Genomic DNA, 22,916 nt, shown 5'->3' with positions numbered 1-22,916 from the left:
ATCCGTGGACACGTGGGTGGTTCCACTCTCCGGCTAATGTGACAAAGGCTGCTATGAACACGGGACGTGGCTCAAGTCCCTGCTTCCATTGTTGTGGATGTACAACGCAGAAGTCCATTTGCTGAATCACATGGTGACTTTTAATTGTCTTTTCATTTCTTATCTCTCTAACAGGACCGTGAACAAGAGAAAGACTGAGACCTGACACAAATACTTGTTGAATAACTGATCGTTAACTTGAGCAAAAGAGCTAAAAAGATTTTGTAAGAGATAAAGTTATGAAGATAAAGGATTGGGAGGGAAGGAGGGGTGGGGGGGCTTGGAAAGCTCAGATCCTGGCTACATTACAAAGCTTTGATGAAGATCTTCAACAGCGGACACGGTGGGCGGAAGGCTCTAGGGTCTGGTCACTGGCAGTGAGGCTCTCAGAGCCAGACTCCTGTGTCCACAGCCCAGCTCTGTTATTTCCCGGCCTGGAGAGCTTTGGCACCTGACCTTTCTCTGTAAAATGGGGATAGTCCTGGTTAGTTCATAGGGCTGTTGTGAGATTCAAACACACAAAATAGTTAGAATAGTGCCTGGAGCACTGTATGCTCTCAGTAAATTCTGGCATTATTAACAGAACCAGAGTTGGATCAGAGAATGGGTGAAGTTTGGAATCGCCCAAGGGCTCGTTCACGGGCAGTGCCGCCTTCCCACAGCCCGTGTGGTTGAGCAAGTAGTTAGCATTTGTCTCCAGTACGTGTTTGGTGTTGCGCCTGATCATTATGTGTTATTATAATATATTATTAACATTTAGGGGTATGGAAAGTGAGGTGCAGAGATGCGCAGTCCCTTGGCCAAGATGACATGTTTACCAAGGGCCTGAGCCTAGGTTTACAGCTAATCTCAAAGGAAAATGGTCACGGCGTGAAGGGGAGGGAGGAGATACTCCTGTTGCATTCGGAAGAGATCCCAGGGACCTCCAAGGGGTTGGGGCAAAGCTGGTAGACCATTCCCACAGGGGCTGTGGGGAAGGAGCGGGGCTACCTCCAAGGACAGCACTTTGCATGGGCGCATTTCCAGGCAGAAAGTGCCTGGGATCCGCCAAGTAGCCCCCCCACCCCCGCACCCCATTCCCCATGCACAGGGAGCCTATCACTCCGGGCAGCTACCCAGCTACCGGGACCTTACGCCCACTCTCGCTGCACTCACTCTGCCTTTTCTTCTTGGGTCCCTCCGTGTTGTTCCTGGGATGCAACAGACCTAGCATCAGCACCTTTCCCGGCCTCTTTGGAGCTGTCACCATGGTTACGCTCTGAAATATCCATTAAAGAGGTTTTATGCCAACTTCAAGAAACATAAAAGCAAGTGGTTTGAGGTTTTCTCCTCCGTCTTATCCCTCCAGACAGCCGCTGGAGCCGCAGCCGCCCCTCTGGGAAACTGAGGGCCAAGGAAAGGAATCTCCTTAGAGCTCGTCTTGCCCCTGGGCTCCTTCCTCCAGAGCTGTTCTATGTGGGCATGGAGGGAACCTTATCTTGCTTCAAGTACTATCCGTTTCGATTTTCCGTCCCATTTGCTATTAACCGAGTCAACACTCCTGCCCCCTGTTTAGTAGAACCGGCTCCTGGTGGTGTACACGGGGCCCTTCCTGTGCTCAGACCCAGGTTTAACAGAGAGGACAGCAGAGTCCCAGTTCCCAAAAATACTTCTTAGCTTTCTGTATCTTTTGGCACCTTCTCGTAAACAAAGATCTGTAGCCTTGGGACCAACAGCTTGATCAGTCCGTCAAGTTAGCAGAAATGTCAAACATTGTTTTCTGGGTCTATTAGAAAAGAAACCAACTATCAAAACCCAATCATTCTAGCTCTGCTGATTGAATAGTGAGAGATGATGATATTCATAAAACTGAAAGAAAATGATAATAAAGGAATGTCATTCTTTTAGTTTTATTCTATACCTGATTTTCTCCTTAGAGGACAGATGTAATGTGTTCAGGGAGCCGACCAGGACAGCCAACCTTGTAACCATTTGTTTGTGCATTTATTCATAATTCATTTCGAATGTAGCTATTCATTCTTTCATTCAAAAATACTTGTTAGTATTTCAAAGTGAAAAGTTAAAGAAAAAAAGCAACTAAAAACTTCAGTAGAACTCCTTTGCCCATCTAGCTAGGTACCTGAGGAACAGAAATGCAGAAACCTCACGCTTGACTGTCCAGGGAATGAACGTATTAGTTGAGAAAATTAAAAATAATGCCCAGGAAGGAACGAGAGCTTATGCCCCAGACTGGGCTGAGACTTTCCGGCTAAGATCTGGTCCAATGGGTGACTCAGTTGTTAAGCGTCTGCCTTTGGCTCAGCTCATGATCTCAGGGTCCTGGGATCGAGCCCTGCATCGGGCACCCCGCTCTGGGAAGGCTGCTCCTCCCTCTTCCACTCCCTCTGCTTGTGTCCCTCTGACCCCCATCAAATAAATAAATAATTATTAAAATCTTAAAAAGAAAAACAAATGCAGGCACATTTTACATACATGAGTATGAAGACCCCATTAAAATAAATAAAGAAATAATAATAAATAAACAATAATAAACCATTAAATAAGTAATAATAACTAAAATAATAAAGAAAGAAAGAAGGAGGGACAGGGGTGACGCTAGAGGAACAAGCCTCACAAACGCACCTCCAAAGTGCCCATCTTGCCAAAAATGTGTGACCTTTTAATGTCTCATGCTTCCAACGTCTCCCTTCCTGGAAACCCACTCCACACTGCCAGCTAAAGGGTAAGCCACTAAGTGCTCGGGCTCCCAAAGCATAAAATCAGGTATGTCAGATGAGGGCTGGAGAAATCATGTCTGAAATCCCACCAGGCAGGATGATCTAAAATTCAGAAGAATAACTACTGTTCATCTGAGCACTTATTAATGTCAGAGATTCTACATTTGTGATCTTATTTGACTCGTGGAACTGTAAGAGACACATACTTTCATGACATCCATTTTATAGGTTCAAAAACTAGAGACACAGAGACACAGAGAATTCAATTCAACCTTGATCACAAGGTCACAGAGAAAGGCAGGACCCAGGACTACCAGACTAGGAAGCCTGTATTCTCAATGGCTGCCTGTTAAGGACAGGTACCGCCGTCTACATAGCTTCTTCGGCCTCTCTGTCGCATGGTGTTGGTAGCCCCTAGACCGCACTTACCCATTCTTCTTGTTGTATTACCATTTATACAAAGGTCTTTCCAAAATACGAGTTCCTTGGAAGAGGGAGTATGTCCTGATCATTTCTGTAACACTGTCTGCTTAGAACCCAGGACCTCCACATAGTAGGTGCCTAAATGTTTAGTTAAGTAACTGTATCAGTCACCAAAAACTTAAGAATCACAGGCACACTTACACGCTCTCACCAAGTGTGCGTGAAGATTTTGTGCCTTTCTCCTGCTCTGCCATGTTATGATCAATGAATGTGTCTCTGCGTAGAACATACCCTTCATGTTTATCGAGCACTTCCAAAAGCCAAGTGCTATGCGAGGTTATTTGAAGCACACAAAGACAATTAAGAGACAGGTGCTATCCTTCTGGAGTCCACAGTTTACGAGACAAGATAGACACATAAACAAATGAGTTGGCTGCAGAGCTGATTGTCCTAGGAGGTAAAGCAGACACATAAATACAACATTTTGTTGAATTTGACGCCATTGATTGGAAGAGGCACCATTATTTTAAGTCTTACTAAAAGAGGAAAGTTGCTGCTAATTAAGCCATGCACACCGTTGCTTTGAAGATGTACCCTTATTTCACAGATGTTATAATGCTTCAAAATGTGCCTCTGGCTACAAGTAATGACACAGATGAACCTTGGAAATGCTATTTTATATGAAAGAAGTCGGTCACAAAAGACCCCATATAGTGTGATTTCATTTATACGAAATGTCCTGACTAGGCAAATCTATAGAGATAGAAAGTAGATGAGTGGCTTCTTAGGGCTGGAGAAAGTGGGGGGCAAGGAGCAGACGGCTAAGGAGTATGGAATGGGGTTGTGGGAGGATGAAAATATTCAGGAATTGACTGTGGGGTGGCTGTGCAACTCTGTGACTATGCTCAAAGCCATTGAATCGGACATTTTAAATGGACAGATTTGCATGGTATGTGAATTATCTCTCAATACAGCTGTACCAATTCGGCTCTGTCTCCGAGGAGCACGTTGGGAGGGCTGCAGCTGCTGGTAAGGGGACTGTAAATCAGATGGGGAGAGATCTAGGAAAGGGCGCTGACATCTAGAATATGGGTGGGAATCGCACCACGCAGAAAGAGAAAACAGGCTAGGGTCAGGTGATCCAGGCAGAGGCAACAGCTTAAAAAAGTCCAGGAGGCCAGGGCACTGACAAAGGTCAAGGAGAAGCTGAAGGAAAGGAGCAGTGGTTGGAGGAGATGCCCCAAGGCGAGCTAGCCCACGCGGAAGACGGCACTGAAGGTCAGACTTCAGGCTGTGGCTTTTCAAGCTCTAAAAAGAAGCTTTGAAATTTTCCCCAACTGCCAATCTTTAAAATTTTGGCAACTCTGTACACAAAAAGAATGCATTATGAAGGCTTCCTTTCCAGCCTCGGGCACTAGGATCAATGTGCCAGGCAGTAAAATCCCCTTTGGAACTTGGAGCCAGAAGACAAAAAGGTTAGAAAGACAAAGGGCATTGCCACCGGAAGCATGCTGTTTAAACGGATGCTGGAAGAACCAGGGTTTCTGGCCCGGAGCCACGAAATTCCAAAGGTCGTGCCTGGCAGCAGATCCAGGAAGCCGAAAGCAAAGAGTCATCTCCACGCTAAAAGTTGCACAGGAGAAATTAGACTCACACTTCGGTCTCCAAGGGACTGAAAATCGAGAACACAATGAAATGGGAAGGAGGAAGTGTGCAGAGTTAGGGAAAGAACACCACCGGTGTCCCGGGCCGAGGGAAGCCAGCTACTCGAAGAAGGAGCTCCCGGGCTCGAAGACTGTCTTCCGTAAGCCGTGCCCGAGCGTGCCCGCTCCCAATGGCATGCGTCCGAGCCCCCAGAGGACACCGGGGTGCAAAGGAGGCACAGACCAGATCTGGAAAGGGGCGCTCGTTGGCAATTTCCCTGAGCCCTGCAGATAGGGAACAGCCTCTGGGTGCCCTCCTCCTGATCCTGACCTTGGGAAGGGGACTCCAGGCAGCTCTGGGAAGTGCGTCTGGCTCGGAGGGGATGGGTAGGTAGAGAACTGCAGGGTGCCCAACAGCCAGGACCCCCCAACCTGGGTGTCCCAGGTCCTCAGGCAAGGGGCATCTGCACTAACAAGCAGGAAAAGAAAAGGCCCACCCGGGCTTGTCTACCCTTCTGCTTCTCTCCCATTTCCGGTGGAGCTTTCGCAAGCTTTACGGGAGCCGATTCTTCCACTGAAACAATATAGCCCTGGGTGTTGTACACAAACAATGAATCTTAGAACACTGCATCAAAAACTAATGACGTATTTTAGGATGACTAACATAACACAATAAAAAAAGACTTTTTTTTTTTCAAAGAAAGAAAATAAACAGCACAGCCCCCTCTTATCCTTCTCAAAAATGCCAGCGCAGTCCCCAAGGTGTGCAGAGGACCCTGATCTCGGAAAAGCTGCCGCAGAGGACCACCAACACGCCTGGGCTTTCTTCGCAGAGGAGACAGCCTTTAATTTAGAATAAGAGTGCTCAGGCTACGCCGTGCAGAGCGCAGGGGCAAGCAAAAAAAAGTAAGCTATTGGCAACGTGTGCTGAATGGAAGTGTTTATTTAGCTGCAGTACAAACCCGCCCGCTACTACAAACGATCAGAGGCCACAGGCTGCGTTTTGTGCCTGCCAGGGCTCCCCCCACCCGGAGACCAAGTGCCGACAGACGTCACGCAGTCTGGGTTTTTCCAAACAAAATCTGAAACCCTCTCTTCTTGGTCTGTACCCATGTGCCCATACAGAGCAGTCTCAGGAAGAGCTCCTTGGCCAGTTCTGCAGATCTTATAAGACTCTCGTTTTCTTCCCTAAGGTCAGGCGAGGCCTGTGCCCTGCCCCGCTTCTGGATCTCCGTCCTCCTAGGTCTTCTCAGCCCCAAGGCTGTGACACCTGGGCGCGGGCTCTAGCCCCATCCATAAAAGTAGGGCAGGGCAGAGGAATCTTAGTCTGGAAGGGCTATGAGGCCGTTGCTGTAACTGGACTGGACGTGGGCATTCCTGTCAAAATGGTAGGCGGGGCCGAGTGTGGGCTTGGAGGACATCCCACAGTCCCCCTGGGCTCAGCCCCAGACACAAAGCCTAGGGACCGACTCCCTCTGAGACTGTGAGTCTGTCAGGTCTGCGGCCGGTGCAGAAATCTGCGTGTTTAAAAGGCATCCCTGCCCACACCTTCAAAAACACTGAAATGGAAGGTATGCGACATCGTCACAATGCCTGAGTCTCAGCCCCTTTATCCTCTGCCCAAGCAGTCCTCCTGGAAAAGCTGCCCAAACCGACCATGTTCCCGCTGTTCAAGCTGGCATCGCACGGACCGCTACTGCATTGCTTACACCTCATCTGAAGCCTCTGATGGACACAGAAGACAAACCCACTGTGCTCTTTCAGTGTGTAATGCTCCCCTACCAGGCAGCGTCACTCCCTCTGCCTCCATTATCAAAATCCTACGTATCCTTTAGGGCTTAAGAGCCGCCTCTTCCAGGAAGCCTTCCTTTATCTTTTGAAACCCCTGGAATACTCTTACCTTTAAACTTGCACTTGCCCTCTATACTCTATAGGATGCATCCTTGCTTGTTTGCTTTGGTCATTTGTGCACATTCTCTTTGCTAGACCGGGGTCCTAGACGGCAGAGTGTCCTCTGTTCCACCTACTTTTTGGACATACATGGCACAAAGGACATCAACCCCCTTAGAAATGGGAGATAAAACAAATCAGGTGAACACTTGTTGGGTTTGCCCACCTGGAATCCACCCGCCTTCTTCCAGTAACGGCATCATCTGACACACTCGCTCTCTGTCCAGGCACGGAAAGCAGATCTCAGGAGCAGCCCCGTAACCGCGATCTGGACAGTCCACGCGTTCTGTCTCCCTGACCCCCGCGGCTCAGTAATGGGCACGCAACCCAAGCCAAGCCGATGTCATTTAACTGTGGAAGTTTTTAGCGAACTGTTGAGAAAAAGGTTTATTCAGCTGGACTCGAAACTGAAAGGACCTGTGCCTGGCCCGTCAGAGGCTACCACTTGGCCAGAGCCTGCTTGACGATGAAGCCAAAGTAGAGCAGAACCGAGCCAAGGGCTGGCTTGATGACATTGCTTGCACCCTTGGATCCAGCTCAGCCAGAAACTTTGAAATGACATAAACCAACAAATTTTGAACTGGGTTTTCCTTTGCTTGTAATTAAAAGAACAGTGCCTAACGAATCCTCCAGAATTTCAATTGGTGTAACTTACACACTCAAAGCCATCTTCCTGTCTGAGCGTAGTGGAAAAATTTGGTTATGCTCCTAGTTTCAAATAAGAAAAAATGGAGAGGAGCCTGGGTGGCTCAGTTGGTTGAGTGCCCAACTCTTAATATGGCTCAGGCCATGATCTCAGGGTCGTGGGATCGAGCCCCGAGTCTGCTTGAGATTCTCTCTCTGCCCTCGCACTCATGCACGTGCTCTCTCGCTCTCTCCCTAAAATAAATAAATAAATCTTAAAAAAAAGAAAAGATGGCTATTTGGGGAGTTGGAGCTACAGTATCTTGGTAATGTAGTAAGTAAAAACAGTGAATTATATAGTGGCCTCTTTTGTGAACAGAAGAAAGATGGAACACAGATCCCCAAAAGTCAGCAATTGGCAATGCCCATTGGGGCTCAGATAAGGAGAAAAATACCCCGGCTTATGACCTCAGGTACTTCCGGCAGGGCTATACCCGTTGCAGACCAGCCACCCACAGGCTCTCCTACAGAGCTTAATGCTCACAAGCAGCTTTGCGATGGTAACTTCCCCTTTAAGTGGAGCTCAGGGAGAAAATATGTTTATCCCACTAATATCTAAGTTTGCGGTCTTCTTGTAAACAGATAATTTGGTTCTCTGGTTTTATTTTACTTTATTTTATTTTTAAAATTTTATTTATTTATTTGACACAGAGAGAGAGATCACAAGTAGGCAGAGAGGCAGACAGAGAGAGAGGGGGAAGCAGGCTCCCTGCTGAGCAGAGAGCCTGATGTGGGGCTCGATCCCAGCACCTTGAGATCATGACCTGAGCTGAAGGCAGAGGCTTAACCCAAATGAGCCACCCAGGTGCCCGTTTCTCTGGTTTTAGAACCAGGCTCCAAAAACTTGAGTAATTTGAGCTTGCCTTTTGTGGTGTGAAGACAACATCAATGTTTTGGCCTGGGAAACAAACTGACGGTCAGATCCCAGATGGTGTCGCGTTCATCCCGTGAGTCCTTTTTGTGCATGGGTGTTCTAGCGTCCGTGATTTATTTTAAAACATGTGTGTTGTGTAATCACACCTCAACCAGTAACCAGTAGGTTTCCAATAAGCATACTCAGTGTCAGAAATGGGGTTTTATTGGGAAACTAGTAATGTTTTAATACACATGACTAATGTTAGAAATGGGTCTTCAGTGGTGAAATTAAAGGCATTTGAGGCAGGTAGAGTGTCTAGAAAATACTGTAACGGTCCTCTCTATCTTTACATGAATGAGGTGTGAAAATCTGGTGAGCTCTGGATCTTTAGTGATGGTGCCTGAGACTGGTTTGCTAACCAGTTGCAAGATTTCTGAGGATTTCTGATTGTATGATGCCCACTAGACGTGATAGCAGCCTGCCTCGAAAGAACCTCTCACATGGAGTCTGGGGGAAGCACATAAAAGGGCTGAGATCTAGGGTTAGGCTCCCTGAACCGTTGTATGAACTCTGTTGTGTCTACTGCCTAGTGCGTAGTTATCTAATAATGTCTGTATGTGTGACAGGATTTGGTTTCATTATGGAAGTAGGCAATCATCACTTCCTGGAAACTTCTCTGGGGCTACCTTTATCCACTCCCAAGAACCTAGAGGTTTGCTTAACCAAAGTGGCTTATTTCAGGTCCCACCACCAGACCACAATTCCCGCTCCGTACCGTGACCACAATGGCTCGGGCTTTTCCTGTTGAAAGTTCATTGCTGATACACAGAAAGGCCTTTAGAAACATTGGTTAAGGAATTTGGTGAGTTCGTAAATGAATAAAAGATTTAAGTGAACGCGTGGATGCAGTTGGAAAGTGCTAGAGTGACCGTTGTAGTTACTGAGGCGCGACTATCCCATTTCTTTCATAAAGCTTTCCCCTCCCAACCTGCTCCCATGACAAACTAGTGAAGAGTACCGTTTGGGTTAGATCATTTTAAATCTCCTAGGTTGTGGGGTGCTGGGTGGCTCAGTCAGTTGAGTATCTGAATCCTGATTTTAGTTCAGGTAGTGATATCAGGGTCGTGAGGTCAAGCTTTGTTTGGGGGCTCCATGCTCACCGAGGGTCCCCTTGAGGGTCTCTCTCCCTCTCCCTCTGCCCTTCCTGCTCATGTGCTCTCAGTATCTCTAGAATAAGTAAATAAATCTAGGATATAAACTCTTCAAAGGCAGAAATTACATATTTCTGTGTTCTATGAAAAACCCAACGTGCCAAATAAAATATATTTCCTGAGAATTGACTGATAATGTGAGCCTAATGAAGACAGTAATAAAAACAGCTAATAATATTATCTCCTCAATACTAGACACTATTCAAGTGCTTTCTAAGTGCTCAGTCACTGAATCTACACCATAGCCCCATACAGAGAGCGTTGTTATTTCCATTTGACCATTGAAAATTCCAAGAAACTGTATTACTTGCTCGGGGCTTAGAAATTCCAGGGCCTGAGTAACCCCAAGCCCATTCCCGAATGGTCATTCTGGGTGTGGAATCTCCGGCTGCAGGATGTTCTCCAGAACAGCAGGTCTGAACTCCAGGTCAATGAACATACTTTGCCTTCAGGGAGTAGTCAGTCCCGTCCCGGATTCTCCGAGGATTTAAATAAAGTACATGCACAATTCTCTCCTTTCAGTGGAGAACTCCAGATTTCTTATGAAGATCAGCGTTCATAGAGTCTGCTAGGACGTCCGTCTGCATGATCTTTAAAATGTTGGCAATCATGCAAACCCTCAGGACCCAGAGGTCCAGGGAGAAGGACTCCTGCCCTCGTTGAGAAGACCCGGCTTCACCTCCGACACGGATGGCTTCGTGTGTTCCTGGATTGCTGGGAACGGATTCTGAACGCAAACAGTGCCATGCTTTCTGAAGGGCGTTACATAGGAAACAGATGTTCGAATTCAGCTGGGTTCATATTCTTTTGTGGCGGATAATTTCTTGGCTCACCTCTCTGCCTGAGGCACTGCCAACCAGCCAACGTTTGGTGGGGACAAAGCAACCGAGATCAACAGCTTTCTGGGCAGGGCATTGTGACAAGATTACCTCTGTCGTCAGTAGGCAGCCATGGGAGGTCCTCAGGAGAAGCCAGAGACCAGCAGGGGTGGGGGGGGACGGGGACGGGGGTGTCACTGGCTGCCAGGCTTTGCTGGCTGAGAGCCCCAAGCCTCGTGCCAGGGTTCTTAGCATGATGGATGGCCACAGGCTGGCAGGCCCACAGGTCAGCGATGACCTCAGAGGATGTGAGGCACAGCCCGGACTCCGGAGGCATATAGGAAGAGCGAAGCGGATGGGCAAGAAACTCCCAGGGTTTCAGAACTAGGATGAGAAATCCGTTCATACTTGATGGGAAACTGAGGAAGAGAAGCTGCATTTCCTCCCATCTGGCAACTGACCCAGGAAGCCCTCCTGTTCCCAACGGCCACTTTTAGCTGCTCTTTGCTGAGCAAACAGAACTCTCCCAACAAACCAGGAGGTCAACCCTTTAAATCTTTCAGAATTGTGTGGGGAAGTGAGTAACATCAGGGGTCAGCAGGTTCGAGGCTAAGAGGACTCAGTTTCATCAGGGTCTGTTTCTTCTTTCCTCCAAGTTGATAGATTTCCTATGTTGAATTTAAACAAACTACAGATACCAATAGACTTCTGAACTAGGTGAACTTTCTCGCCATTTTCATTCATAGTCTGTCTTATAGACCCCAAAAAGCTCTAACGCCACCCCAGAATTCCCCCCCCCTTTCATCCAAGCCATCAGAACCAATTCTTAAGTCCCGAGAAAAATCATAAAAGATTTAAGAAATGATAAAAGCTAACACGTACAGTGCCTGCCAGACACAGGACTTTACAAAACAACTCATTAACCTTCCCCAAACCTTACTATCCTAATTTTACAGAAGAAGAAACTGAGGCACAAGGACGTTGCCCAAATTTATACGGCTGATAAATCAAAGAGCGCAATTCACATCTTAGCAGCCAGGCCCCAGAGCCCAGGCTCTGAATTTCGCACTCGATATCTTGCTATATCTCAGTTATTTATATCTTTGAAGAATTTCTCAATCTCATCCAAGTTGTCGTAAATGCTCTCAGTCTACAGTGTCATAAATGCTCTCAGTCCACAGTCTACTCCTCTGATACGCATAACTATGTTCTCTTCCCTTTTCTCTTGTTCAGCCTGCCTTGAGGTTTACCAATTGTATCGACCCTGCAAATAAACCAACTTTTGTTTTACTTGATTTTTTTTCTATTTTTGCCCAATTTTTACTTCATTGATTTTTCTCTTACCTTAATTTCCTTCCTTCTACTTAACTTTGAGCTTATTTTTATCTTCTTCTTTCTTAGCTTTTTTTTTTTTTTTTAAGTTTTATTTATTTAAGTAATCTCTACACCCCAGGTGGGGCTGGAACTCAGGACCCAGAGATCGAGAGTCACATGCTCTTCTGACTGCGCCAACCAGGCACCCCTTCTTTTTTAGCTTCTTAAGGTGGAATGCTTAGGTGATGACTGTAGAGTTTTCTTTGTTTCTAATAGAAGTATTCAAAGGTGTAAATTTCCCTCTGCGCACTTCGTAAATTCCACAAATTCTGAATACAACTTGAGATCCTTTCTAACTTCTCTTATAATTTCTTCTTTGACCCATGGGTTACTTAGAAGTGTCTTGTTTAATTTCCAAGTATTTGGAGATTTTACACATAGAGTTTCTCATTTAATTACGTTATCAAAAAGGTATTTGTTTTAAATTCATTGAGACATTTTATGACCTAGCGTATGGTCTCTCTTGGTGAGTAGTCTGTGTGTACTTGAAAAGCATCTGTATTCTGCCACTGTTGGTATAGTATTTTATCTATGCTGGTTGGGGCATTTGATGTTGTTTTCAAATCAATATCCTTATTAGTTGTTTAGCCACTTATCAGTTATTGAGAGAATAGTTTTTAAATCTCTAACAATAATTGTGGATTTGTCTATTTTTCTTTTTAATACTATCAGTATGTAGTTTGCAGTACATGGGGAAGGGGGTAGGCAGAAGGAGATGGAGAAGAAGAGAGAACCCCAAGCAGTCTCCCCGCTGAGCACGGAGCCTGACATGGGCTCAATCCCATGACCCCCAGATCATGACCTGAGCAGAAACCAAGTCGGACACTTAACCCGCTGAGCCACCCAGGTGCCCCTCTGGATCTGGGTCTACTGACTCCTGGCTAAAAGTCATATTTTCATTTTTCTCACAAGCCTGGTAACCTATTTATTGGATTCTGAACACTGAGTGTTTCGTTAAGTGTCTAGATTTATGTCGTTTCCTTTAAAAAAGTGTTGAGCTGTATACTCCCAGGCAGCTGAGTTGGAGACCAGCTTGGTCTTTCTGAAGCTTGTTCTCGGGGTTTTCTTGGGAGGGTCGAAAGTATGCTTTACTTTAGGACCGCTTTTGCGGGTTTTTTTTTTTTTGTTTTGTTTTTTTTGAAGGTATGGCCTTTCCAGAGTCTACAGAATGGCTGGCTTATTGGAACCAGAATGTTCCTCAAACCTCAGCCCACTATCTACCTACCCAAAGACTCACGGTGTCCCTGTAAACACTTCCACAGTCCCTGTTCTGCATACCTCTTTTTCTCGGGAAGCCTGCCCCCACAAATTCCAGTTGCCAACCCCCCAGACTCTGACCTGTGCTTGCTCCCTCATTTCTGTGAGGCTGCCATGCTGTGTTTGCCGCCCACTCCACCTACTAATAGAGTCCAGAGACCCCGGGGAAAGCAGGAGGCTCCCCAATTTGTTTTCTTCCTCTCAGGAATCAAAGTTCTGCATTCCTATTGCCCAGTGTCTGAAGAAAATTGCTTCATATATTTTGTCCAGTTTTCTAGTTGTTGATTGCAGAAAGTCAAACCAGCTGTCCGCTATGCTGTCATGACCACAGCAGATGTCAGACCTGAGTTTGATTAAAATAACATTTCCTGAGCCCTGACTCTCTAGTAGATACTGTCTTCAAAGCTTTTTCTGCATCGTTTTGTTCAATCTTCATATAAACCTCATAAAGCAGGTGAATTCTTTTCTTATGATAAACACAAAACTTAGGCTTAGGAAGGTTACAAAACTTTCCCCAGCTCGTACAGCCGGTAAGTGATGAACCAGGACCAGACCTATGGGATTCTCATTATATTCCCTCCTTTTAAAAGACTTTCCTCTCTTTTAATATTGAATTATTGTTTTTGCTGATTATAAAAGTAATGCATGTTTATTGAATGAATGTTTAAAAATATGAAGTATGAAAAGAAAAATCTATAGTTCCTACATTTTTAAGAAAATTCATTCATTTATTTTTAAAGATTTTATTTTTAAGTGCTCTCTATACCCAACACGTGGCTCAAACTCATAACTTCAAGATTAAGGGTCTACTGACTGAGCCACCCCACAGTTCCTACATTTGTACAACCCAGGGACAGCCACTGTTAACATACATATAACATAATATAAAAATATAACAATAACATGTTTATGTGTATGTATATATACATGTATATATGTACGTGTGTGTGTGCATAGGGAAAGGGGGTATATCATGTTTGTTTGCATATCATGTTTGTTTTACAAAATGGGAATCCTATGGAATCCTACCATACATCTATACGTACCATTTAATAATTTGCCTTTTCCTCTTAATAATGACTTATAAGCATTTTCTGTTATATTAAACATTCCTTGAGAACCAAGAGATTTTATTTTTATTATGGAAATTTTCAACCAGACCCCAAGGTGTGAACCCTCATCTACTCATTATTTAATCTAAAAATTATTCACATTTTCCAATCTTTGAATAGAATTCAAAAAAAATTTTTTTTTAAGATTTTATTTATTGGGGCATCTGGATGGCTCAGTGGGTAAAGCCTCTGCCTTTGGCTCAGGTCGTGATCTCGGGGTCCTGGGATTGAGCCCCACATCGGGCTCTCTGCTCAGCAGGGAGCCTGCTTCCTCCTCTCTCTCTGCCTGCCTCTCTGCCTGCTTGTGATCTCTGTCTGTCAAATAAATAAATCAAATCTTTAAAAAATTATTTATTTATTTATTTGACAGACAGAGATCACAAGCAGGCAGAGAGGCAGGCAGAGAGAGAGGAGGAAGCAGGAAGCAGGCTCCCCGCGGAGCAGAGAGCCCGATGTGGGGCTCGGTCCCAGGACCCTGAGATCATGACCTGAGCCGAAGGCAGACGCTTAACCGACCGAGCCACACAGGTGTCCCTGAATACAACTTTTACTGGCCACCTCATATTCTAACACACAGCTTTAGCATTATTAATTTAACCAATTCTGTGTTGTTGAACATTCGTGTTGTTTCCATTATTCTAAAGAGCACTGAAAAAGAGATCTTTCTGGAGTAAGTATTGGTGAAAGCACAAGATTATTTCCTCAAGAACAACTGCTGTAAATGACATGACTGGAATACAGAAGACGAACGTTTTGAAGCATGTTGCTAAAATCCTCCTAGAAAGCTGATATCAATTTCCCCAACTTCCTTCCAGGAACACTTTAAGGGAGTGCGATTTTACCAGACTCTTAGAGCGCTGAGGACAGACTGACGGACACACTGGTGTTCTCTTTACTGCCGCCACCCCTGCTCCTCAAATGAGCCGCAGAGAGACTGGCTCTCGTCTGTCAGATGTCCCCTGAGGCTGAGAAATCAAAACGAGACCAGAGAGCACCGTTCTTCCTTCTACGCATTTCTCCCCTAAAATTGCCCCCCCTGCTTATCCCATACATGTGGTCCCTCTGTCTGGCATTCGTCCCCACTTAGAAAAGAAAGAAGGTTTTATTTTGGCTGCCCTAGAGGACAGCTGATGAGCCACGGATTCTGGTGAAAGTGGCAGGAGGCCACCTGCCCGGAACCAGCCGGAACCTTGGGTCCACGCTGACACTGGCCACTGCACTGACACTGACGCTGACGCGGGCATCGGCACGGGCCTTCCGGTGCGCTCGGCTCGCTCCAGATTCATGCAGCTTCCAGAAGTGGCTCCAACACCGCTCACAGACGTGTGCAGATGCACGGAGGGGACTTCAGGACATGGGGCGGCTTCTGAGGGAGAACCATTCTGGGAGAGCTAAGACGCGCCCTGAGACGGCCTGATCACTCTGCGGCCGTGGCAGGTCCAGAGAAAGGTCCGAGACACGCCGGAAGAGGCCCAGCGTTGGCAGCTGGCCTGGGGACAGGAGAAGCTACCGAAGCCAGGCTGCATCATGGGGCTAGCGCCGGTGAATTGCAGCACATATGCTGACATTCTCACCAGAAAGTAAACTTCACGGAGGACAGAGTGTTGTCTTTTTTGCTCATGAATTTATCCCAAAGGTAAGAAAAAAAATGCCCAGTGGCTCATAGGCACTCAGTAAGGATTTGTTGAATGGATTCATTAAATGGAAAGAATCATCAGGGAACTATGCGTTCAACAATTACGTATTAAACACTCCGTGCGTGTGTGTTGCCCAGTCAGGAGAGAGGCAGAGACTCAAGGAAGGATTACAAAACGAACTTTCCACTTGGAGAAGCTGCCACACACACACACCAGAAGCCCAAGAAGTCGGCAGCGGGGCAGACCACAGGTGCGCTGGGGGTTCAGAGGAGGGAGGACCGCCTCCATGTTGGATGAGGAGGGAAGACCATGGAGAGGAGGAGAGGAGAGAGATTTGGGAGAGGTCTTGCCGGATGCTGTAGTAGGGCCCTAGGGCTGCTGTATCAAATTACCACAACAGAAATTCCTTTCTCTCACATTTCTGGAGCCCAGAAGTCTGAAATCCAGGTGTCCGCAGGGCACCCCTTCCAAGGTCCCCGGGAGAGAAATCTTCCTTGTCTCTTCCAAGTTCTGGTGGCTCCTGGTGTTTCTTGGCTTGCCGCCACCAGCTCCAGTGTCGGCCTCTGTCTTCCCACGACCTTCTTTCCTGTGTCACTTTAGTTTTCTTTTTTTTTTTTTTTTTCTGTCTCTTATAAGGACATTCTGACGGGGGTGAGGGCTTGCCCTAAACCAGTGTGATCTCATTTCAAGCCTTATCGTAATAACATCTGCAAAGACCCTATTTCCACAACGCAGAGTACTAACCACTATACGATCACGGCTGCAAAGACCCTATTTCCAAATAAGGTCTTTTCCTGAGGTTCCATGACATGAATTTTTGGGTGACACTCTTCAAACCACTACAAATAGGTAAGACAACAATGGTGACACATACAAACAAACACAACTCAAAGGGTATGTGTTTGAGACCAGGATTGCCCCAGAACAACATTCTTTCAAAGACTCAAAGCTGTCTGAAGCAAACTCCAGAGGAACTCCCGATGCGTACACAGACACACAGAAAACTTCAAATTGTAGGGCTCCCCGGAGATATGTAATCTTCTGAGCTGAATTTCCAAAAACTAAAAACACACATCGAAGGCATAAAATGAGAAATTTTGCTTCAAAGTTAAATTTGGGCTTGACATGGGCTCCTTACTATTTAGAAAGATCAAACAGTTGGAAGCAGGAAGTCTGGGTTGGATTCCTGGTTTCTTACCTGACTACACGTCCCCGTGCCTTGTTTTCTCATCAGCGCGTTAGAGGATACGATGAAGGACACGGGTGAACTTCCAGGCGGAGGAGAGGCGCAGGGCAAGGCATGTGGGAAGGAGTGCGGAGACCGGGGTCTCCAGGGGACTGTGTTCACCCATCTGGAAGCTCCTGGAACTCCACGCTTTGGGGATTTTTATGAAAACTTCATCACGTAGGCACAATTAATCATTAATTCCATTTCCAGCCCTTCTCTGGAGAATGCGGGCTGGGGCTGAAAATTCCCAGCGTCTAGTCGTGGCGGGGTCTTTCTGGGGGCCAGCTCCCACCCAGGGTCCTGGCCAGAGTCGCCTCGCTAGAACAAAGGCGCTGCTATCACCCAGGACATTCCAAGGGCTTTAGGAACGGGGGTCAAAGACCAGGATTAGAACAAAAGATGCTCCTGGTGCTCTTATCACTTAGGAATTACAATGGTTTTACGAGTTCTGTGCCAGAAACTGGGGACAGAGACCAATATAGAAATATTTTCTATTATCTCACAGAGCGGTGTAAAGATGAAAGGAAATAATGAGTGTAGAGTGTTTAGACTAGGACCTGGCATGGAGAAACTGTTCAATAACTGTTAATGCATTATTTTAAGATGCTGATAGCCGCGGAAAATGAATTTGATGAGGCACTGGAGAGAGTGATGAAGCGAGAGACTTAAGAGAACAACAGCCAAGCGAGAGATTGTTTACATTCAAGAAGAAAAAATAATTTACGTTTCCCAGAACCTGGCCTATATTCCTACCAACTCTAAGATCTACAGTGGCCATTCTGGGGAACGTCTGGGAATCCCCAAAACCCCTTTAGGGAGTCTAGGAGGCCTTTTTCACTCTCTTTCTCTCAGGAGGCTGCTGTGGAGTTTTCTAGAGACTTTATGTGATATCGCACCCGACCCGACGCAGAAGCAGATGTGAGAATCCTATTGCCTTTTATTTAGCCAGACATTAAAGATACTTGCAAAAAATATGAAACAGTGATACTTATATCATCAAAAATTTTTAAAGATATTTATATTAACATATACATTTATGTTTAATGTATAAATGAATGAATCAAGCACCTAAAATGTTGAAGATTTCTGTTGTAATTCCAGATATAGTAAATATCAGTAGCTATAACCCACTACACAAACGCTATTTGGAATCCTCAATAATTCTTAATAGTATAAAAGGTCCTAAAGCTAAAAAGTTGGAAAACCTGTGCTCTAAAGGAGGCCATGACAAGCCGTTGCCCCAGAAACTCGGCAACGTACCAGGCAATCACTGCAGTGGGCTCTGAGTCTATATGCAGAGGTTACTACCCCATCTGCATGACTCTGAGGAATTTTACAGGGAGAACAATGTGGAATCGAAGTTTCTATTTTATATGATTTCCTTTCCATCCGAGCCATTGTTCCACTAAGGACAGCAACCCGTCGGTCGCCAAAGCCAGTGATGGACTCGGGAGAGTTCAAGCAAGGAGGAACAGGAAGGCTCACACTGAAAAGTCCGACTCGGACAGGCATGTGTGCTGCGGGGCTTCAGCTCAAGCTCGGCTGCTTTCACACCCTTCCTTGCTTCCTTCGTGCGGGAGCTGCCCGTTCCGTCTACAGCAAGATGAAGCCCACTCAAGCCTTTGCTCGAAAGTTAGGTCCCATCTTTGCTTTTTGTTTTTGCTACGGTTCCGCAACTGCTAACATTCCTTTCCATGATATACATGATCGTATTTTACACCAGGTGACCCTATCCTAACCAGCCACAGCAGGTGACCTGGGACTGGACACCCTTCATCCAAGGGTAGCCAGTCCACGGCTGATCGATGACGGGCCTGTTCTGCTGTGATGATGGCCTCCTTTTCCTGTTTTGTTTTGTTTTTTAATTTTAGCTAAGTCACATTAATTAATTAATTAATGTATGAATTTGAGAGAGAGTAGCACAAGTAGAGGAGTAGGGGCAGAGGGAGTAGGAGAAAGACTCTGCCCTGAGCGTGGAGCCTGACGCAGGGCTCGATCTCACAGCCCAGAGATCGTGACCTGAGCCAAAATCAAGATTTGGAGGTACTCAGCTTGGGAGGCAGCCAGGAGTGAGATGACTTCGTCCCATCATTTTGTTCCTCAGAAGCCCGAGCATGAAAATAAATGTTTTTGTTTGTTTGTTTGTTTGTTTGTTTTTAAATAAAAGGTAAGTACTAGAATGAGGTTAACTTTGAAGCAGATTCCACTCTCCCTGCTCCAGAGGAAGGTAGAAGGTGGTGAGGGGCCATGGGGAGCTGAAGGACGGGGAGCTCGGGGTCTGAGGCTGGAAGGCTGCACGGGAGGGACAGACACACGAAGCCCCGCAGTCCAAAATCTGCACCTGCTCCGCGCCGGACTCCAACGCCGGACACGTGCTCGCACGGAACAGCCGCAGGAGGTGGTGAAAGCCTTTATAAACTCCAGCTCCTACTTAGTCTCAGTGAAGACGGCAAATTTCAGCCTGGAGGCCCCCAGCCCCGGGCATCCCCTTGCGGATGTGACCCGCGGGCTGCCCGAGCCCCAGCCAGAAACCGGGGTGCCAGCCTCAGTGAGGAACGTTCGTTACCATCGACAGAGCACATCACTCATCCTCCAAGAAGCTGCAGCCGCACTTTGCTTGTCCTCCTTCCTGGAAAGAACTCAACGACTTGGGCCAGCTTGACGGGGCTAGTAGGTGTGGGTTTGTCCTCCCAGGAAAGGGTTCGCCCCCCTCTCGGGACTCACAGGGAAGCCTTAGCTCCTGCTGTCTCTCACTCCCGGCCACTGCCTTTCAGGTTGGGACCCACAGGAGACCCAAGACAAGCTTTATTTTGCTCTGTAGCCGTCTATCCCTATCTACCAAACTACACGTTGGCCCATTGACTTGGTTTTCCGCCTCCCTCTACTAGAACGTAAGTTGTGTATGAGGGCGTGATTTTAGTCTGTTTTGTTCCTGGGCCTAAAACGGTGCCTGGTTCTTAGTAGGCCCTCAGTATGTATTTGTTGGAAGGTTGAACAAATGGGTTTGGTTTTATCTCTGACGAGCTGGGAGAGGGGAGGGTAGAATGGGCTGAAGCTTGCGGAGCCGAAGGACACAAGAGAGTGATGGGTTCTCGAATACTCGAAGAAGATGATTATTTAAGGAAATAAGAGATACCCCGGGCAAAGGGGCGATGGGAACCAAAGTTCAGCCGTTTCAAGGCCCTAATGCAGTTGGAGAAACAAGACATGAAAACGGAAGGGGGGTGGTGAACAGGAACCCAGGAAGGGAGGTTCCAGAACCAGGATGGAACCGCAGAGCCCTGAGATCGGACAGAAGGTCAGAGGTGAGCAGGAGGGAAAGGGTGCGGCAGACGAGTCAGCAGAATCACACCTGACCAACCAAATTCTGCTTCCTACTGGTTTTCCCTTATAAAAGTAGGACTTTAAAAACTGGTTTTTGGTTTTGCTTTTTAACTTACATTGAAAAGTAGCGAGTTATTGGTATTAGATAAATGAGCACAGGAGCTTCTAAGTGATCTGGAAATACAAGATAGGTGAACTCGTAACGTGAGCCATTTCCCCCATGTTTTGTGCCATAAAACTTGACAAATTCATAACCATTGTGAGGCCTAGTTTGGATCTCAGAGTATTGTTTTACATATATTTCACTTTTTAAATTTTAAAACAATTACAGAAAAGTAGTAAAACAAAACAACAAAAAAAAAGAATTTTGGTACATCAGTTCCCCCAAATATTAACATTTACCGTGTTTATCTCACTGTTCTCTCTCTGTACACTTTTTAAGGAACCACTTGAGAGTAAGTGGTAGATATGATGTTCCTTCCTCCCTAATTGTTTCTGTGTGTACTTCCCAAAAACAAGGACATTTTTTGGACATAACCACCGTAAAATGATCAAAATTAAGTAATTAACTTAGATTTGCTACTGTATTTTAACTTTATACAAATGTTGCCAACTGTCCCACTCATCTTTTATAGCATCTTGAAGGAAGGGGCTGGGCTTTGACCCCTGCTGTGGTGTCACGGGCCGGGAGCAGCTCCGCACGAAGACCATAGCAGATCCGGACGGTTGGGCTGTCACCGAATTCTCATGCTGCAGTGGGAGACTGTGTCGTGAGTTTCCATGCCTGCCCAGAGCATCTTGTAACCAGATGAGGAAGGCCAAGAGCATCCCCAGAGGTCCATCCTGAACAGGGTTGGACTGTTGAACCCACGCCCGAAACTACATACCTCTGGACCTCTTGCTGGGCAAGAAAGTATGGTCATCTCCCCTTATCTCTGGGGATACATTCCAAGACTCCCAGTGAAAGTCCAGAACCACAGGTAGTACCAAATCCATATACATACTAGGTCTTTTCCTATATCTATCTATGTATCTATCTTTATGAAAAAATATATCTATTTATGAAAAGCAAAACTACAATACAAAGCCAAAAAGCAAAACTACAATAAGAGGGAATGACTGAAAATCCCTATGCATGTAAGCCGCTGTCAGTTAAGTTATTTGTTATTTATAGCCAAAAGCAGTCCTGACTGACATAACCCTATAGAAGTGGAAATACCAGATCTTTACAGCTATACGTGGAGAGGTGTGTCTACACACACACACACACACACACACACACACACACACACTGCTCTCAAGAAAAAAACTAATGAATGAACTACGTAAGATGTGAGTGCACCTGTTTCCTCTCAGCGTACCCAATATCTTCATACCCCTTTGATTTATTTTGATGACTTTTTAGGCATGACGCCTTTCTTGAACAATTCTCGCAGGATCACACGATGTTAGAAGAAACCTGAGTGACTATCTCCTCTAAACTCCTTCACAGTACATATACTTTCAAGAAATGTGTTTACAAGTAACAAAAGCAGTCACAGGACGGGGAGGAGGGATGTAGCAGCAGGTGGTGGGAGCAGCTGAACCCCAGCGACAGCACTCCAGGGATCCCAAGCCAAAAACTAAGGTCGTGCTTGTCAGTTGTTCGTGCACATTTTCCTACAATCCTCGCTATAGGCAGAGTCAATAAGCTCTTTGTTTCACTGATAATAGTAACTTTAAAGACATTTCTACTGATAAAAGTCCAGTATGTTGTTTTATCAATATAGTGTAATGCAGACAAGCAAATTCTTTGCTGTCAGCCTCCAGCGAGGTTACTGAAGGCTTTGCCACTTGCTAAGGGTGTCACCTTGGACAGATAAATGATTGGTCCTTTCTTTGTCTTAGTTTCTTCACCTATAAAATGGGAATGCTATAATGGCCCTATCTTTTAAGGTTGTTGGGAGAAATAAAGGAATTAACATGTGTAAACACTTAGAACAGGTTGGCTATTATTACAGAGTGGTAGTTTAAGCCGTATGCACTAGTTATGTCACTTGCAATGAACAGATATTATTACGTTATCCTGGCGATCATTGGCCTTGGGCTGTCCATCACAAAGGTAATGAACTTTGGCTTGTGTCTTCTGCTGGGCCTGACGGAGTACCAGCCTCCAGGCCTCTCCATTGTTGGCAGGAGGCCAGACCTCAGATCTTTGTACTTTGGGACCTTTGAACCTGAAATTGCAACAAAGGCAGGCCAGTTTATTTGGGGAGGTTTTATTCATGTTGCCATGGAAATTGATCCCTTTTCCAGCCTTCTGTCCACACCCTCCAAGGCAGAGTCATAGCTCCTTAATAGACTTTTGTAAGACACCAGCAGATGCCTCAGAAGCATCTAGAACACCCAAACCAGGGCCGGCCAAAGGCTTTCTGTGAAGTCCCTTTAACAATCCATGCAGATTCTTCTCGAGAATTCATGAAATATTGTAACTCCCTATTAATAAGCGGAACTATGTCTATACCCGTATCTGTATTTTCAAAAGGGAAACGTGTGTAATCTAAGTGTCCACGCCCAGCTGAGGTGAAGTTCATGTATGAAGGCAACAGAAATAAATTCTTGGTTATTCACAGGCTCAGACAATCTACTACCTTCATACCGTTT

General features: G+C 45.9%; 1 long non-coding RNA gene across 1 annotated transcript; it reads right to left on the bottom strand.

The window, feature by feature from the left end:
* Positions 1-16,247: 16,247 nt before the first annotated feature.
* LOC131818931 (uncharacterized) lies at positions 16,248-17,047 on the bottom strand. The gene is made up of 2 exons (XR_009348979.1): positions 16,920-17,047; positions 16,248-16,782 (listed from the first exon to the last, which is right to left on the bottom strand). It is a non-coding gene; the product is annotated as an uncharacterized LOC131818931 (long non-coding RNA).
* Between the last annotated feature and the right edge of the window lie 5,869 nt (positions 17,048-22,916).

The sequence above is a fragment of the Mustela lutreola genome, chromosome 1 (genome assembly GCF_030435805.1).
Source record: "Mustela lutreola isolate mMusLut2 chromosome 1, mMusLut2.pri, whole genome shotgun sequence".
In the NCBI taxonomy this organism is placed as follows: domain Eukaryota; kingdom Metazoa; phylum Chordata; class Mammalia; order Carnivora; family Mustelidae; genus Mustela; species Mustela lutreola.
Note: the sequence above shows the minus strand (reverse complement) of the source record. Positions and strands in the feature narration are given on the sequence as shown.